This window comes from Ahaetulla prasina, chromosome 2, assembly GCF_028640845.1.
Source record: "Ahaetulla prasina isolate Xishuangbanna chromosome 2, ASM2864084v1, whole genome shotgun sequence".
Lineage (NCBI taxonomy): Eukaryota > Metazoa > Chordata > Lepidosauria > Squamata > Colubridae > Ahaetulla > Ahaetulla prasina.
The window spans coordinates 242,480,132-242,499,972 of NC_080540.1; the positions used below are offsets into that span (position 1 = coordinate 242,480,132).

Below are 19,841 nucleotides of genomic sequence, written 5' to 3' on the forward strand. Positions count from 1 at the left end.
TAATGAAATACAATTTAGAAACTATACAAAATATAAAATGAAAAAATACCTTGATGAAGGTAACTTTTCTTTTATGTACACTGAGAGCATATGCACCAAGACAAATTCCTTGTGTGTCCAATCACACTTGGCCAATAAAAAATTCTATTCTATTCTATTCTATTCTATTCTATTCTATTCTATTCTATTCTATTTAAGCATTTAATAGAAAGAAAGCAAAAAACAATCCCACCAAATTTTCCTCAAATAATACTGAATTAGAGCAAATACAAAGAAAATAATGTGTCAGTTCAGAACTTTATTATTAAAATTAAATCAGAAAATGATAAAAACACCCCAGATTAGAATTTTAAGTCAAATTAATACAGTAGGAATTGGCAAGGATTTCTAAATAAATAAACTGAAGCACTATTCTATGGCCAATCAGACATTTAAAACACTAGATACTGAATAAGTTTTTAAACCTGATGTTATAATATATTGCAGAAAAAGCACCTGGCCCTGGAGAGTTACTCAGTTTTGGTTTCTATGTTGCGTCATTTTTTTCATCTTCAGAAATATTAAATAATTATTTTTATTGATCTCTACATTTTATTATGAAAATACTCTATACTCTTTTCCAAACCAGGTATTTGTTTACATACTGTATATATTTGGGAATTAATAATAAACCGACTCCTCTTTTTTCTTTTTTTCTTTTAAGTTGAAATATATTTCTTGCTGTCTCCAATGGAAGTTTTTTTCTCTCTCTTGTTCTATTCCCAATTGATAGGCTCGTCTGGATTGATATTTGTGCTTAACAAAATTCTAATTTATTTAGATCATTAAAATTAATCACCAGAATTACGTAATACATAAGAAAAAAATGTATGTCTTCTTTTTTAACTGCGTAGCTTGAAATATTAATAACTGATTATAAAATTTCTGAAGCTTTACTGTTCAAAAGTTAAATCACATTGACTAACAAACCTTCGAGGCTGACTGAACAACCCAGAACGTTCCAGATCTTTGGAAATGCTTTGTCCATTCTGAAATAGCTGTGCAAGGGTTGCCCAAGTTACACCAGCCAATTAAAAATAAGCACCACCCGTCTGCCCCCTCTAGTTGGCTTTGGCCAGCGCAGTAAAATCTTCAGGGACTCCTTTACCTTTTCTGTCAGTTCAAAACGAGCCATTAAATAATTGGAAGTAATCATTCTTCAGTGGGAAAAAAAGCAATAAGAAACTAGTAAGGCAGTTTTGGATACACCCTCAAAATATATGAATTTGAGTTATTCATTGGATATTTCTTCTAATAAGAAGTTTGGATGGAAAAGGGAAAAAAAATCAGCATATGAATGGAAGGTATCCTTAAAAGATAATTATTGGGACAATATGATTAGCAGAAAGTTGGGGGATCACATATTACAAAAGTCAAAACAGTAATTGTGGTAACATATATAATTTGAATAAAGTGCGATGCTCTGGGACGCAGTGTTCCACTTTTGGCACCAAAATCACTGGAACATAGTACTTGCTTATACAAAGTGGAGTAAAATAAATTTTATTTGCCAAGTATCGCAATGACCACTATATCAGCCCAAAGAAATATGGTATCTTTCTATCAGTCACAAAAATGCCTATTGCTGAAATCTTAAATAAAAATGTTGTATTCAGATTAATTGAAATTGATGTTTTGATTAATTAAATGCAATTGATGTCTTCAGAATAAAGTCAAACGCTTTGCAGATCCTGTATTATTATTGCTACTATTATTATTTCCCCAAATAAATCCAGTGCAGGAAAAAAGCCTTTTCATTAAACATTATGGATCATAATCTACCACATTGATCCAGTGTGAGTTGATAGACATATGTCTATAAAGTGACATTCGTGTTCCCAGCATGAGTCATAATTACATTTTATAATTTTTTATAATTCAATTCATTGCAATATATCAGCAGCAGGCTAAACATTGAAAGCAAGCTCAGATAAATAGCCATGTATTCCTCATCTTCTTTAAAATCAACTCTCTATTGTGGGGTTACAGTAGTTCGGTAAGATCAATTTGTCATGTCCAGTTCTTGTAGCCAAAGGTGAAATTATGGATTTAGCAACTACATTACCAACAGAGAAAAAACAAAAATGTGAAAATTGCAATTACTGTTTTTGTCAGTTAAATTATCTCTCAAAGACTGGATCTGATGGGAAGTGTCATCCTTGAATAGAATGACAAAGTGATGAATGCTAAATTTGGGACATGAAAAATTAGCACTTTTATAAAGAGTGCCTTTTTTGGAAATGCATAGATATGGACAGTGTAGAGCTTGTGGCTGTTGAGATGTCACATGCAAATATATTAATAACAACAGGTCTAAATACTTCCTTTACAAACCACTTTTGGTTCTATTTTTACAAAAAGATCAATAGTCATATGTTTAAGTGTGAGAAAAAGCCAATCAGTTTCCCCTTCTTAAAAGCCATGAAAATAATGTTTGCAATTTATATATGATAGGACAACTTCCCTTAGCATGAACGACAGGCTGGAGAGCTAAAGAGTACAACAAATTCACTGGGAATTTGTTGGGTGGGTGATAACCCACTTATGGTTAAATAGCAAAGAAAAGAAACAGTTACCAATTACAGGTAATCCTTGACTTACGAGTCCAATGAGACCAAAATTTCTGTTGCTGAGACAATTATTAAGTGAACTTTGCCCCCATTTTATGACCTTTCTTGTCGCAGTTGTTAAGTGAATCACTGCAGTTGTTAAGTGAACCTGACTTCTCCATTGACTTAACTTGTCAGAAGGTTGCAAAAGGAGATCACGTGACCCCAGGACACTGAAACCAGTAATGGGTTTCAAATTTTTTTACTACCGGTTCTGTGGGTGTGGCTTGGTGGGCATGGCAGAGGAAGGATACTGTAAGATCTTATTTATTTATTTATTTATTTGATTTGATTTTTATACCGCCCTTCTCCCGAAGGACTCAGGGCGGTGTACAGGCATAATAAAAAACCGACAATACAATATACAGATTTAAAATACGATTTAAAAAACTTATTTAAATTAGCCCAGTGATTAAAATTTACCATACTAAAACCCCGTTTAAAATTAATAAATTTAACATTAAAATCCCGATTTAAGCCAGCCCCGCGTGGATAAAAAGATGAGTCTTGAGTTCGCGACGAAATGTCCGAAGGTCAGGTATTTGGCGTAAACCCGGGGGAAGCTCGTTCCAGAGTTCGGGAGCCCCCACAGAGAAGGCCCTTCCCCTGGGGGCCGCCAGCCGACATTGTTTGGCGGACGGCACCCTGAGAAGTCCCTCTCTGTGGGAGCGTACGGGTCGGTGGGAGGCGTATGGTAACAGCAGGCGGTCCCGTAAGTACCCAGGTCCTAAGCCATGGAGCGCTTTAAAGGTCATAACCAACACCTTAAAGTGCACCCGGAAGGCCACAGGCAGCCAGTGCAGTCTGCGCAGGAGCGGTGTTACATGGGAGCTACGTGTAGCTCCCTCTATCACCCGCGCAGCTGCATTCTGGACTAACTGAAGCCTCCGAGTGCACTTCAGGGGGAGCCCCACACCCCTCCAGGGGAAGGATACTGTAAAATCTCCATTCCCTCCCCACTCCAAGAGAAAGTTACTGCAGTAACTGCAAAATCTCCATTTCCTCCTGATCAGCTGGGACTCGGGAGGCAGAGAATAGACGAGGGCGGAGCCAGTCAGAGGTGATATTCTCCAAACTACTCAAAATTTCGCTAGCGGTTCTCCAGACCTGGTTAGAACCCGCTGAAACCCACCTCTGACTGCAACCATCATAATATGAATTAGTTGCCAAGCGGCAGAATTTTGATCACATGACCATGGGGATGCTGCAGTGGTTGTAAATGTGAAAATTGGTTATAAGTCACTTTCTCCAGTGCTGGTGTAACTTTGAATGGTCACTAAACAAACAGTTTTAAGTCGAGGACTACCTTTACTTAAATAGGTATCATATTTGTACCTAATTTCCTTTCTTTGTTGTACAGTGCAAAATAAATGTGTTAGCGTTGCCATTGGTATGTAGAACCTGCTTAAAAGTCATTGGTGATGCTGCTCAATTCCCTCAGCTCTTTAAGGAAAGTAAGCATTCTGTTCCCAGGGTATTGAATTCTCTAGTCCTTTTCATCTATCTTCTTATATATGCCTAGCATCAGCTACCCTGTTCAGGTTTATTGTTGTTATCCAAATAATGACCATCTAAATTTTTAAATCAGCTTCTACTTTGAATTGGAAGCATCTTCCTTTGCACTACTACTTGATAGATTTGTTCAAAAGTAATTATATTTATGTATTTTGAGAAGACATAAAAGTATCCTAGAATTACAAGAGGCTGATGTTCATGAATCAAGTCACAGCTTTCGATGCTTAATCCAGAATACAGTAGCTACTATTGTATCAGAAAGATTCTGGTTTAGCTTCAGTATAATCCAAGCCATGATTCTATCAGACTTGGCCAGGGGTGAAATGCTCCCGGTTTGGACTGGATCGCCTGATCCAGTAGTGATGGCGGTGGGTGGTTTGGAGAACTGGTAGCAAAAATCCCTGCCCCCCCCCCAGCTGAGCCACACGATCATCAGGGTTTTTTTTTAACTTTTAAAAGCATTTTTTCTTCCACCGAAAATATGCTTTTAAAAGTAAAAAAAAGCCTCTGATGATCGCGCAGCTCATCTAGGATTGTCAGAACTCTTTAAAAGCTTTTTTTCCTCTGGCGATCCCAGCTGAGTTGCCTGATCATCACAGGCTTTTAAAAGCATTTTTTTATAACCTCTTCGGTTGAAGAGATTGTAGAAAAAATGCTTTTAAAAGTTAAAAAAAAAAGTTAGCCATGCCCACCCAGTCACATTCCACCCCCACCAAGCCACACCCACAGAACCGGTAGTAACAAATTTTACATTTCATCCCTGGACTTGGCCCTTAGAGATCAATAATTATTAATTATCATTAACAGGTAGTGAGATATGGGGATAAGGTTGATTACAATATCAAAATCAGTTATTTCTCACTTAATTATATTTCACTTTCAGCATAAAAGATAGCAAAAGCACTTAGACTTATATTATATATACTTATATATAAGAGCTGTGGTGGAGCAGCGTTTAGAATGCAGTACTTCAGACTAACTCGGTGCCCACTCCAGGACTTTGATTCTGAACTGCTCAAGGTTCACTCAGCCTTCCATCCTTCCAGGGTCGGTGAAATGAGGACCCAGCTTATTGGGGGCAATATGTTGAATTGCCGCTTAGGGTTAGGGTTAGAGTACTGTAAAGCCCTATGAAGTGGTATATAAGTCTAGGTGCTATTGCTATATCGCTCCATAGTGCTTTATAGCACTCTCTGAGCAGTTTACAAAGTCAGTTGCGAATCATCTTTGGATTTTATCCAAAGTCACAGACGCTTACTTGTTAATGATTCTAAGCTTTGACTGTAAAGATAAAAGTACAAATATTCACTAAAGTTACATAAAATACTTAAAAGCAGCGTTTGCAGCATTTTCTTAGTGCTGTCACAAAAGAGAGAATATCTTCTAATGCAAATGCAAATAAAAAAACATAGTTATTCCTCTTAAAACCATTCAATAATTTTAAAAAATGTAGTTGTATTATTGTTCTAAATTTCTGCAATGTATTGTGCCATCTGCTGGGAAAAAAAACAAATCCAACAGAGAATTTCCATATCCATTACAGGAATCCAAAAAATACATCGGAACACAAATGCCTACTAACAATGTTAATGTTATATTTTCCAGCTATAGAAAGATTAGTTTTTATGTTGTGCACTAAAATGTCTGCATGGGTTCTTAATTGGCTTATGATCTTTTTATCCAAGCTAATTATAATTTCCATAAATAGATGATGCTGAATAGCAGAATTCTAGATCTGGTATCAAACAGCTTTTCTTAAGACGATGCCTATGTGGTGTAACACTTCTACAGAATTGTATACCATTCACTATTCAGGGAGAAAATATAATGATCCTGTGTTAACTGCATGCAGTTCTTATAATTACTGGTGGATTATTCATGAAATAAAAAGTGATAATTAAGTACAAAGCTTCATTTTTCTTAAGGAAGCAAGTATGATTTGCACTACATGTAAGTTTTTGAAGGAAGGAAGGCCCTATAAAAATGCAGGTTCAGAGTCCAATCCATCCTGTGACAAGGAATCTGAATTTATACTTGATCAGAGAAAAACACTCGTGTGATTTTAATAGCAGTTAATAATAACTGCTGGCAGGATAATAATCAAAACTGACAACATTTGGAAACCAAGTCATTATGGTTTTTTTTACCAACAACAAAAATAACCTCCAAATGCGGTTTGAAAATTTGCAAGTACTTTTGGTCCTCTCTGCAGGTGCTTTAATGCTGCCAAAATCAAAGATACCATTGAATGTTGTCCTTTTTATATTTGGTGGCATTTTAAATTGACACGTCTTACATTTTAAAAAGATGTTTTTAGCATTTGTTATCCATTGACAAATTAATTGCAATTTAAATAAGATGGTGAGTGTGTTACATATTGGCAATAAATAATAGGTAAAGGTTCCCCTCGCACATACGTGCTAGTCATTCCCGACCCTAGGGGGCAGTGCTCATTTCCGTTTCAAAGCCGAAGAGCCAGCGCTGTCCGAAGACGTCTCTGTGGTCATGTGGCCGGCATGAATCAACACCAAAGGAGCACGGAACACTGTTACCTTCCCACCAAAGGTGGTTCTATTTTTTCTACTTGCATTTTTATGCGCTTTCAAAACTGCTAGGTTGGCAGAAGCTGGGAAAAGTAACGGGAGCTTACCCCGTTACACGGCAGCACTAGGGATTCGAACCGCTGACCTGCCGACCTTTCGATCGACAAGCTCAACATCCTAGCCCCTGAGCCACCGCGTCCCTTAATAAATAATATGGAAGTCAATATGATTGAATTCATTAGATCTTGTTTCCTGGGGGAATTTTTGGCATGATGCAATTCTACAATTTTCTTGACTGCAATAATAATCATATTTATTGAATAAAAATTGACTTTGAGAGACAATCCTCAATAGCGTTCAGTTCTTCAATACAATAAGCGAAATATATTGGGGGCGAGTCATTGGCCCCGATGGAGAGGGTGCGCAATCTGGGCGTTCTCCTGGATGAACGGCTGTCTTTTGAAGACCATTTGACGGTCGTCTCCAGGAGAGCTTTCCACCAGGTTCGCCTGGTGCGCCAGTTGCGCCCCTTTCTAGACCGGGATGCCTTATGCACGGTCACTCACGCCCTCGTGACGTCTCGCCTGGATTACTGCAATGCTCTCTACATGGGGCTCCCCTTGAGGGGCATCCGGAGGCTTCAGTTGGTCCAGAACGCGGCTGCGCGGGTGATAGAGGGAGCCCCCCGGGGCTCCCGTGTTACACCTATCCTGCGCAGACTGCACTGGCTACCTGTGGCCTTCCGGGTGCGCTTCAAGGTGTTGGTGACAATCTTTAAAGCGCTCCATGGCATAGGGCCGGGCTATTTACGGGACCGCCTACTGCTACCAAATACCTCTCACTGACCCGTGCGCTCCCACAGAGAGGGACTCCTCAAGGTGCCGTCAGCCAGGCAGTGCCGTCTGGCGACACCCAGGAAGGGCCTTCTGTGGGGCTCCACCTCTGGAACGAACTCCCCCCAGGACTTCGTCAACTTCCGGACCTCCGAACCTTTCGTCGCGAGCTTAAAACGCACTTATTCATCTGCGCGGGACTGGATTAGATTTTAAAGTTATTGGTTTTAAGGGTTTTTTTATTATTTATATTGTTTTTTAAATTCGGCAATAGAATAAGTTTTTTAATTGTTGTTTTTTAATTTGTATTTATATGTATTTTAACTGCCTGTGAACCGCCCTGAGTCCTTAGGGAGATAGGGCGGTATATAAATTTGAAAAATAAATAAAATAAATAAATATATCCCTTTGGTTATAGGGGGAAGCTAGCTTTATATTTAAGATGAAAATGACACCACTTTCAAATCAAACCTATTGCTAAATGATTTCATGGCCTTATTCAGTAGTTTTCTTGACCACAAGAGAAGTTCTTTCACTATGTTTTTTTCAGCTTCCCAATCTAGACTAAAGCACTGGGATTGTTTTTTAAGGACTAATGAAATTCAGCCCCGCCAATCTTTTTGAAATGAGCTAAATGCCTAAATAATTAGATCATTGATTCTAACATTGATTTAAAATACTGTTCAGGTTCATGGCAACTATTTCATTCTCAACACCATCTCTTTCTCATAGTTTTGTTCTACAGTTTATACCCACAGCTGTTTCATTAATCTACTTTTATCTGGATGGTATTAAATATAGTCAGCAACTGGTTTGTCTAAAAATTACAATATACAGGCATCATTGAATGCCATTCAAAGTGACATCATTTGCAATACTATCTTCAACCTTAGAAACCTATTTGTGCTTAGTTATGAACTTTTAGAACCTAAATTAACCAATTACCATACTTCCAGATACCCTCATTAACTTTAGACATGGCTGTTGCTGGCACACCTACCTTAGAATCAGTGATGAAATCCAAATTTTTTTTACTACCGATTCTGTGGGCGTGGCTTGGTGGGCATGGCAGGGGAAGGATACTGTAAAATCTCCATTCCCTCCCCACTCCAGGGGAAGGTTACTGCAAAATCCCGATTTCCTCCAGATCAGCTGGGACTTGGAAGGCAGAGAATAGATGGGGGTGGGGCCAGTCAGAATTTTTACTACCGGTTCTCCAGAACTGGTCAGAACCTGCTGAAACCCACCTCTGGAAAGTTCCCATCCCTTTTCCCAGCCTTCAGTACGATGGCTTGTTTAAACATGCTTACCACATGTTTGCTGCTGATTTACATATCCCGTCTGCAGTGGTAAAGCAAGCACCCGTCACTTTTTTTCATGGGGATGGAGTTGACAACATGTGATTTCCATTGATAGGGTTTTTGTGTAAGCCCCCTCCTCATACTTGTCTTCATAGTTGTCGTGTCCCACTCCTCCGCTGATGGCCGGGTCAGGGAAATCCGAATCAGGCTTGCCTCTGCAGCTCTGCCCAAAGTCCTAGCAAAGTCCTCAGAGCAGGCAGGAGACCAGTAAGTGACTTCAGCAAGATAAGTTCGACTTTTGCCTGACTCAGAGACTGCCAGAAAGCAGATCCTTTATATAGGCCATGGGGTGTGGCTCCATGACTCAGCACTCATTAAGGCCTGCCCCTCCCTTCCTTCTGTTGCCTCCGCCTATCCAGTCTTCTGATGCGAGGGTCACTCCAATCAGGTGTTGGTAATAAACCCTCCTCAGGCTCACATGCTGTGGAGGAGGGGGAGGGGTCTAGCTGCTCCGTTTGCCTGGTCATGGAGTCAGGGCTGGGGCCGGGAGGTGCTCCTTCTTCTGCAGTTTGTCTGGGCATGGAGCCAGGACTGGGGCCGGGAGGCATACATTCCTCCGTGTTCGGGAGCAGATAAGAAGGCCCCGGCTGCTCTGAGGGCGGGCAAGACACAACAATAGTACTCGGTACCTTCGGAAGTGGATAATTTTTTTAAAAAAGGAAAGAAACCCCGCCACCCAAAGGTTTTACTGTGCTACCAGTGAATTTATTGTTTATTTATTATTTATTGTTTGAATTTATATGCCGCCCTTCTCCCGAAGGACTCAGGGCGGTTTACAGCCAGATAAAACACACATATAAACATATAAGAGTTAAGAACATTATTAAAAAACTTATTCAAATTGGCTACTAAAATCCAATAGAGCTAAAAATTCAATTAAAAACTCCCTTTAAAAGACATTTTTAAAAAAACCCATTAAAAACTATCAGGCCAGCCCTGCACACCGAAACAAGAATGTTTTTAGCTCACGTCTAAAGGCCCAGAGGTCAGGGAGCAGACGTAACCCTGTGGATAGCTCGTTCCAGAGGGCAGGAGCCCCCACAGAGAAGGCCCTCCCCCTGGGGGTCGCCAGTCATCATTGCCTGATTTGATAAAGGAAAAAAAAGTCTTAGTCCACATCCCTTCAGAAGCAGGCAGCAACTCAACTGTCCAGGACAGCTTGGCTATGGAGAGCGGTGACCACTGATTGAAGGGAACAGAATATTTCTCCCCCATTGCTCAGTGCCCAAATAGGATGGGGGGCATTGTCTACAATGAAGGTGGTGGCTTCAAGTAAGCAAATTGCCTTCCTGTGATGCATGCCAAGGAATGATGTGTGGAGATCTCCTGAGTTCCATAAGCTGAGGTATGTGGAGACAGTTATTTAAAACATTTATATAACACCGCCCCCTTGTACTAAATGCTGTGCAACTTACCACCAAAAATAAAACAGCATCTATTTAGCAACAAAAATCTTACCAAAAAAAAAAAAGACCTGGTACAATAGCTAAACTGATGGAATGTAGTTCAGAGTCTCAGAAGCCAAGGAGATAAAAGCAGATTAGCCTGGAATCCTTGGTATGCAGGAAGAGAGCCAGGGTGGATCCTCCCTAACTCTTCCCAGGTTATAGCAACAGCACTATAGCACTTAGACCAGTGGTTCTCAACCTTTATAGTGCTGCGACCCCTTTAATACAATTCCCCACGATGTGGCGATCCCAACCATAAAATTATTTTCGTTTTGAATTTATCACACCTGAAGCCATATTGGCTAGTGATCTGAACTGCTTGTGATTGCCTTGGGGACGGAGGCATTAAAGCGGAGACTCCTCCCCTATTAAGTTTATCACGCCTGAAGCCAGATTAGGCTAGCGATTGGGAGTGATTGCAGCTGCCTTGAGCGGGAGACATCAGAGCAAAGATTTCTCTCTTTTTTAATTCATCACGCCTGAAGCTGAATTTGGCTAGCGATTTGAAGAGCCTGCAGCTGGCTTGTGGAGTCAACCATTGGAGCGCGATTCTTCGACTCGCAAGTATACTTCCCATATTTCCGATGGTCTTAGGCGACCCCTGGGAAATCATCATTCGACCCCCAACGGGGTCACGACCCACAGGTTGAGAACCGCTGACTTAGACTTATATACCATTTTATAGTGTTTACAGCTCTCTCTAAGCGGTTTACAGAGTCACATATTGCCCCCAACAATCTGGGTCCTCATTTTACCAACCTCGGAAGGTTGGAAGGCTGAGTCTACCTTGAGCCTGATGAGGTTCAATCTGCCAAATTGCTGGCAGCTGGTGATCAGCAGAATTAGCCTGAAGTACTGCACTGTAACCACTGTGCCACCTAGGCAGATTTGTGCTTTGGAAAATTATATTCTACATTTAGTTTTAGAGTGTTACTATACGAGCATTCTGTGTTACTTAGTTGAGTATGTTTTTCAATAATAAAGAGGATATAAATTGTATACGTATACGTGTGTATGTATGTAAAAATAAATAATGGACATACTAGTACCTCTCCAACTTTTTGATCTACTAAACTCATATCATGTAGTTCTCTGAATGCATTTTTCTTACCAGGTGTCCTGAACTGTAAAAATGTGACTATTACTCTAAACAGGGGTGAAATCCAGGAGATTCTGACAGGTTCTGGAGAACTGGTAGTGGAAATTTTGAGTAGTTCAGAGAACCAGCAAATACCACCTCTGGCTGGCCTCAGAGTGGGGTGGAAATGGAGATTTTGCAATACCCCAGAGGTGAAACACTACCAGATTGGACTGGATCGGGCAAGTAGGTGGCGGAAATTGGGGCTGGTTTGCCGAACTGGTAGCAGTCGCTGGCTGGCCATGCCCCTGAACCAGTCCATGGCCCGCAATCTTGCCATGCTTGCCTGTCTTCCACGCTGCCTTCCCAGCATCCCAGTGACCAGCTTGCGAAGGCAGGCAATTGGAAGCCCACTTGGAAGGCAGGTAAGCATGGCAGGGCTTCGGGGAAGGAGCTAGCAGCTTACTCCCTTCCCTGAAGCCCTGCCATGCTTGCCTGCCTTCCATGTGGGCTTCCAATTGCCTGCCTTCGCAAGCTGGACACCGGGAAGGAAGCTCGCCACCCGCTTGCCGCCTCTTCACCTTTCAGTCAGGGGCTGGGGCCCATTCCCTAAGGACCCAGAGCTGCCACCTGCTCACCGCCTGCCTCAACCAGGTCAGGGAATGCACCATTCTCCAACACCAGCTTTGCCCCGGAGCCACCACCTGCTCTTCCTTCGCCACATGGCATGTACTTACCTTCCTCCAGTTGCTGGCTGCCATGAAAGACAAGCACTCTCCTTCTTGAATATGCCGCCGCTAGCTGCGCAAGCGCACACCGTTTATTTCATTCATTTATCAGTGGCAGGTTTGGTGTGTGCTTGTGCAGCTGGTGCATGGAAGAAGGCGGCGATGGTGGCAGCATATTCAAGAAAGAGAACAGCTCCGGTAACTTTTGGACGCTTGCCTTTCCTGGCAGCCAGCCGCTGGCGGAAGGTAAGTACACGCTGTGTGGCAAAGGAAGACAGGCGACGGCTCCGGGGCAAGCTGGTGTTGGGGAATGGTGCATTCCCCAACCTGGTTGAGGCAGGCGGTGAGCAGGTGGCGGCTCTGGAGCCTTAGGGAATGGGGCATCCCTGGGCCCCAGCCCATGACCGAAGGCAAAGGGCGAGTGGGCAGCGAGCGGGCAGCGAGTGGACGGCAGCTCTGGGAAAAGGCCAGAGTAAGAGAATGGTGCATTCCCTGACCCGGTTGAGGCATGCAGCTGCTCTGGGGCCTCCAGGAATGGTGCATCCCTGGGCCCCAGCCGCCGACCCAAGGCAAAGGGTGAATGGGTGGCAAGTGGACAGAGGCTCCAGGGCAAGGCCACGTTCAAGAAGGGGAGTGACTCTGGTAACTTTCGTTTGCAAGAAGCCTGCAGCCACTGAATCTTTCTGCACAAGAAGTGCCTCCAGGTGCACCAAAATGAGAGAGGCTGCAGCAGCAGTCATCTCGCAAAAAGGGAAAAGGCAGAATAGAAATTAAAAAAAATGTTCCTACTGGGTTCTGTGGGCGTGGCTTGGTGGGGGGGGTTGTGACTGAGTGGGCATGGCTGTGAGTGACATTGAGTTGGCCATGCCCACTCAGTTACAGGACACACCCATCCACCAAGCCACACCCACAGAACCAGTAGGGAAAATTTTTAAATTTCACCCCTGCTTCCTCAAAGAGTGGGAAGGGAATTTTGCAGTATCCTTCCAGTGGTGGGTTGCCCCGGTTTGGACCGGTTCTATAGAACCAGTAGTAAAACCGGCAGGAGGTTCTGCCCACTGACCCCACTAATATCAGGAAGCTTCTGTGCACGCGCACCAAACCAATCTGTTCTGCAGACCTCTCCTAATTCCGCTTGCCCTTGCTGGTTGCTCTGCTGCAGATTCCTTCTCCATTTTTGTCCATGCATCACTTCCAGACTCCATAGCACAAATATCTCTCCTCTGTTGCCTGTGAAGTCTGTCCTTTATATCTTTGCACCAAAAGGCAGAGGGCCTGTACATACAACATTAGGCAAGAAGCTTCTTTCTTAGTTTCTATGTGGCACTTTGCATGTCTGTTTGCAACAGTGGTGGGATTATCTTTGTCTTTGCATGTCTATGTCTTGCAACAGTGCATGGCATGGCACTTTGCATGGCACTTTGCATGTCTATGTCTTGCAACAGTGGTGGGATTCAAAAAATTTTTTACTACCAGTTCTGTGGACGTGGCTTGGTGGATGTGGCAGGGGAAGGATACTGTAAAATCTCCATTTCCTCCCAATCAGCTGGGACTTGAAAGACAGAGAATAGGTCAGGAGCAGGGCCAACCAGTGGTGGTATTTGCCAGTTCTCTGAACTACTCAAAATTTCCACTACCAGTTCTCCAGAACTGGTCAGAACCTGCTGAATACCATTTCTGCCTTGTGACCATTTTACAACATTGTCCTGATCCGGACACCTCATCTTGCCATCTATCACAATGGCCAAAGAGAAGAAAAGAGTTAGAACTCAGAAAGGAATGTTCTAAACCAGCTTTATTTCCAGCCAGTTTACAAATGGAAGAACAAGCTGTTTAAGGCTACAATGCAGAAAAGTCTGAACTGTTGTTCAACTGAACCTTGGCACAGAAGTAATGCTTAAGGCTGCAAAAAGAAAATGAGGAAGTGAGTGTTCCACTCATTTTTAACTGATTTCAGTAGAGGGAAGGGAGAGAGGGAGGGAGAGCTTTTGGACCAAAAAAAATGCAAATTTTAGTACACAAAGAAGTATATCCATCTGAATGATCGGGGTTTCACCTTAATAACATGCCCTTCCACAAATACTGGGACCTGCAAGGAAAGGCTTCCTAGGGGTTTCCTACTTTTTCTCTCTCCCTCAAACAGAGGAATTAATACAGTGGTGAAATCAAATTTTTTTTACTACCGATTCTGTGGGCGTTGCTTGGTGGGCATGGTGTGGCTTGGTGGCTGTGGCTTGGTGGGCGTGGCAGGGAAAGGATACTGCAAAATTTCCATTCCCACCCCACACCAGGGGAAGGATATGCAAAATCCCCATTCCCTCCCCACTTGTGGGAGAAGGATATTGCAAAGTCTCTATTCCCACCCCACTCTGGGGCCAGCCAGTGGTATTTACCAGTTCTCCGAACTACTCAAAATTTCCGCTACCGCTCTCCAGAACCTGTCAGAACCTGCTGGATTTTCACCCCTGAATTAATATCCTGCACTGGAGGTGAGAGCAGGCTAATATAACTTGAGGGAAGAAATGTCCACTTCAGTTTATGTCTCAAATGATTTAAAGCTTGGGAACTTTGGGAGAGGGAGTCATTAATATTAATCTGGAAATACAGGAATAGCAAAGGCTAATTTTGGAAAGAGGATGAAGCAAGACACATAAGAAGCAAGATGAAGAGTTCGAAGAAAAAAATGCATATTAAGCAGAGAACAGATAAAAAAGCAGCTTCATCTTTGTAGTAGGAAGGGGTGCCATTTTTAAAAGAATACTTTAAAGAATTGCCATTGTGTTTGATTTACTGCTACAATCATTTTTCACCAAGATGTTTGTAGTTACGAGCCAACACAACTGGGGGTCACTAGGTTGGAAGGCTGATAAGTGTTTTCTCCATCTGTGAATATTGGGGCAATTGGTGTCTTCCAATTCCATTAATAGGTTGCCCTCTTGAGAACTGAGTAAGATTAATATTAAACTATCCCTAATTAAAACAAACACAAGTATAGAAAACCACAAAAATATCCAAGGAGCAAAAATAATACATCTTAATTTAAATTAAATTTTGCCCCTTACATACTCATCCCTGATTATTCATTACAAGATCTATAGGCATCTTTACTACTAGAGTAGCTCTCTCTCCCAAGTTACAAGATGAGCCACATATTTGACAAAGACATTCTAGAATCCACCTGTCAGAATCCCTTGTTACAGAAAATTGGTAAAATCTGCTAGAGAAGACCCAATTGATGTGTTTTTAGGACTGTGTCTATTGAATTCCACCTAAGGAAATTCTTGTTTAGCAGAATTGCATCTTTAAGCTTATTTCAAAACACTTGAAGAAACACAGAATTAAATGGTGTGATGATAGCAAATGGGTTCCAAATGTCAATAAAGGCAATACTCTATGCACATCGAAAGAAACCATTTTAGCAGCATGAGATCTACACAGAACTACAGGTAGTCCTCAACTTAGAATAGTTTATTTAGTGACTGTTCAAAGTTACAACGATATTGAAAAAAGTGACTTATGACCATTTTTCACAGTTACAACCTGTATAGCATCCCCTTGATCACATGATCAAAATTCAGATGCTCAGTAACTGGTTCATACTTACGGCCATTGCTGTGTCCTGGGGTCATGTGATCCCCTTTTGCGACCTTCTGTGAAGCAAAGGCAACGGGGAAGTCGGATTCATTTACCAACCGGATTACTAACTTATCAACTGCAGTGACTCATTTAACAGGTGTGGCAAGAAAGGTTGTAAAATGGTGCAAAACTCACTTAACACAGTCTCACTTAACAATAGAAATTGTGGGCTCAATTGTGGTCATAAGTCAAGGACTACCTATACAGAGAGGAATCATCAGTATACAATCAGTGAAATATCTGGGTGACTCAGAAGAAAGCAAATACTTATTTTATGAAAGATTTATTCAACATAATGGCTAATACCTTTATTTAATTTAACTTAACTGTTTAATATCAATATTTGGAACTATTTTTCACTCCAGAGACATGAAACAATAAAAGCAGTGTGTTTTTGTATCTATTTCCAATACATTTACTATCATTATTCCTCTTATTCCTGTCAATACAATATAATATCTGAAAGAAAGAAACTGACTTAACCAGCTGGTTGGGAAATTTTGAAATGACAGATATCCAGATCTTGCATAACTTATTCTTAACTTTTTCACTGTTCACACCTTTGCATAGGAGTGGCTGTGAATGTCCTGGCATTCTGGGAATTCACTGCAGGGAAAATTGGAAAAAAAAATGTTCCTAAACACAATTTGAAAAGAAGCACAGTATAAAGCTTTCAGTGTACTGTGTTCCTCCGAAAATAAGACCCTGTCTTATATTTTTTTTTGAACCCCGAAATAAGCACTTGGTCTTATTTTCAGGGAAGTCTTATTATTTTGAGGCACATGGAGCAAGATGGCACTCCTCTTGCCGTCTTACTCAATTTCCAGCTCTGTATTTAAATATTTTCAGGGAGGGCTTATTTTCAGGGGGAGGCTTATTTTAGCGCATGCGCTCAAAAGCCTAATTATTATCAAGGGATGTCTTATTTTTGGGGAAACAGGGTACTATGTATGATACTGCTGCATTTGTTAACTGGAATATATGGAATTGAGTGTCAAATATAGACAATACAGATAGTCCTCGACTTATGAGCACAATTGAGTCTAACATTTCCATTGCTAACCAGGACAGTTGTTAAGTCAGTTTTGTCCCATTTTACAACTTTTCTTGCCACAGGCGTTAAGTGACTCAATGCAGTTGTTAAATTAGTAACACGGTTGTTAAGTGAACACTTCTGCATTAACTTTGGTTGTCAGAAAAGGGGATATCACATGATCCTGGCGCACTGCAACCATCAAATACACATCAGTTGCCAAGCATCCAAATATTTTGATCATGTTACCATGATACTGCAATGGTCATAAGGGTAAAAAATGGTCAGATGTCACTTTTTTTACTGCTGTTGTAACTTTGAACAGTCACTAAAGGAATGGTTGTAAGACTACATGTAAAGGCTAAGGACTTTTTTTTTTTTTTGAAAGCCCTGATATTTTCCCCCCTCCATGGGCTCATTTAACATAAACCTAAGGAATTTGATGCAGATGGTTCAGGTACTTTTTCAAGATAGTAGCTAAATATGTCTAAAAAATTACTGTGTATAAATAAATGCACAAACTCCACTGATACAGGACCTTCTCTACCCAACTGTGAAGTCTGACAGACTGTACCTGTTGCCTGATTTTTGGAGAGGTTCAACAAAAGCCGTTTTTCTGAATGGCACAACAAACAACATTTGGCATACCAGTGTATTGCCTGGAGAAAAAAATCAGGTCTGCAGATGAGAAGGCTGTTTCCATGCTCAACGTGCATGTTGAATAATCAAAGGAAAGATTGAGTAGCAAAAGAGTCATTATTATATTCTGTCTTAGGCTTTGGAACAGTGCAAAAGTTCAGTAAGAACTATTGGTCTCTCTTCTTTAGCACACTTATCTACTCCATCCACATTCACAAAAATAGCTGCTTCTTGCCTCCATGTTGTACTTTTCCTGTCCTCCAAAGAGTAATGGTTCACCTGTTTTCTCCTTTACAAAGGACTATATTCTTGCACAAGTTCAATTCTCTCATTGGTTGATATGTAAATATGGGCTATTTTGGCTCAGTTCTCATTAGGATGCCATGGAGAGGGGAGAGCACCAGCAAGTGAGTGAATGAAGTGGTTTCTCATTATTGTTCCATTTTCTAACCCAACCCCCCCCCCCCGGAGCAAGATCAGGGTTGAAATCCAGCAGGTTCTGACAGGTTCTAGAGAACCGGTAGCGGAAATTTTGAGTAGTTCGGAAAACCGGCAAATACCATCTCTGACTGGCCCGAGTGGGGAGGAAATTGTCGTGTCCCACTCTTCCGCTGACGGCCGGGTCAGGGAAATCCAAATCAGGCGTGCCTCTGCAGCTCTGCCAAAGTCCTAGCAAAGTCCTCAAGGCAGGCAGGAGACCAGAAAGTGACTTCAGCAAGATATGTTTGACTTTGCCTGACTCAGAGACTGCCAGAAAGCAGATCCTTTATATAGGCCATGGGGTGTGGCTCCATGACTCAGCACTTATCCAGGCCTGCCCCTCCCTTCCTTCTGACGCCGCCGCCTATCAATTCTTCTGAAGCGAGGGTCACTCCAGTCGGCAGCTGTTGGTAATAGACCTCCCTCAGGCTCACATGCTGTGGGGGAGGGGGAGGGGTCTAGTTGCTCCGTTTGCCTGGGCATGGAGCCAGGGCTGGGGCTGGGAGGTGCTCCCTCCTCCTCAGCCTGTCTGGGCATGGAGCCAGGGCTGGGGCCGGGAGGCATACCAGGACATTCCTCAGCGTTCGGAAGCAGATAAGAAGACCCTGGCTGTGGGTGAGGGCGGGCAAGACACAACAGAAATGGAGATTTTACAGCATCCTTCCCCTGCCATGCCCACCAAGCCACGCCCACAGAACCAGTAATTAAAAAATTTGAATTTCACCACTGAGTAAGATGAACTGTTTGCGCTCATGTCTCAGGTTACCAATGTGGGCCCTATGAACTGACTAGCTTCCCTGAGAGAAAAAGCAAGACGGTGCCTTTTCTTGCTTTCTTGCATCCTACGAAGTGGGACAGAAGCAAAAGGCCCGCTAGCCGCTGCCTATCTGGGAAGCCTCCCCTAGAGACCTTCTTCCAGGTACCTTAAGTTATGCTGAAGAAGTAAAAAAAACGAAAGAGAGTTAGATCACTTCTCATGTCAGATTTTTTGTTTTCCTTCAGAGTCAACATAGCAGGCAATCTGAGGAACAAAATCAAACAAATCTTATCAAATCAAGTATCCCCTATTTGTGGTCTTAGGTATCTTGTTTTCAGTTTAAGAGTTTACAGAAAAGAGGGCTCACGTTTATTATCGAGTTAATAAACCTAATAAAACAAGTGGAGGTAATCCACAAAGTCCATGCCAAACCACATCGGTATTAAAAGAAACCTACAATCAGTCTGCTGTTTTTGTAGTGGCAGACTAATCCAGCTATCCCTCTGGAAAGTTTTAAACATAAGCCAAAGTCCTGCGGGTTCACCGGTTTCAGAAGCAGGCGGTGGACTGTGACAACCAATGTTAATTCCCCAAACTTTTCTGCCAGACTTGCAGGCGAAAGCTCGACGTTTGAAGGTGCCACGGAAGTCCTGGAAGCGCCCGTTGCCCGGTTTGAACAGGTTGCTTGCCTAAAGCTGGCTCTTTTCCGCTCCTTCCCTAATCGGCCCGAAAGGCTCTTAAGCAAATGAAGACAGCTGCGTCCGTCGTCCGTCGAGGAAGTGTTGCTCAGCTGAGCCTCCGCGCTGAGGAAATAGTTGGGGCTGCGAGGGAGAAAATGAGGAAGCGAGCGCTCCACTCATCCTGAACCGGGACTTCAGAGGCGCCTAGCAGGCGTGGGCAGAAAAAAGCCGAGGCGTCGTGTCAAGAAGCGCGCCGATTTGGGAGCTGAAGCTGGAAGGGGTTGGTGGGGGTGGGGTGGGCGAAACCTCGCCGCCGAGATCCTGAAGGCGCAAACCGACGAGGATCTCCCTTGCGAGCGCAAATTCATTCCCTCCCTCCGCTGCAAAGGCAGGGGCTGGTGAGGAGACGCCCCTGTCGGAGGTTCCCACCACCCGTCGGTTTCTCAAGTAAGAGGCGTTCCT

General features: G+C 42.5%; 1 protein-coding gene across 3 annotated transcripts in view; it reads left to right on the forward strand.

Moving 5' to 3' along the window:
- The first annotated feature begins 19,006 nt into the window (after positions 1–19,006).
- SYK (spleen associated tyrosine kinase) overlaps positions 19,007–19,841 on the forward strand; it is a 43,775-nt gene continuing 42,940 nt past the window's right edge. For 2 of the 3 annotated variants that reach the window (XM_058169041.1, XM_058169040.1), the window contains exon 1: positions 19,007–19,826. The gene's annotated coding sequence lies outside the window, so the exon portion shown is untranslated. The remainder of the gene's footprint in view (positions 19,827–19,841) is intronic. The other variant, XM_058169033.1, reaches the window with a different exon arrangement.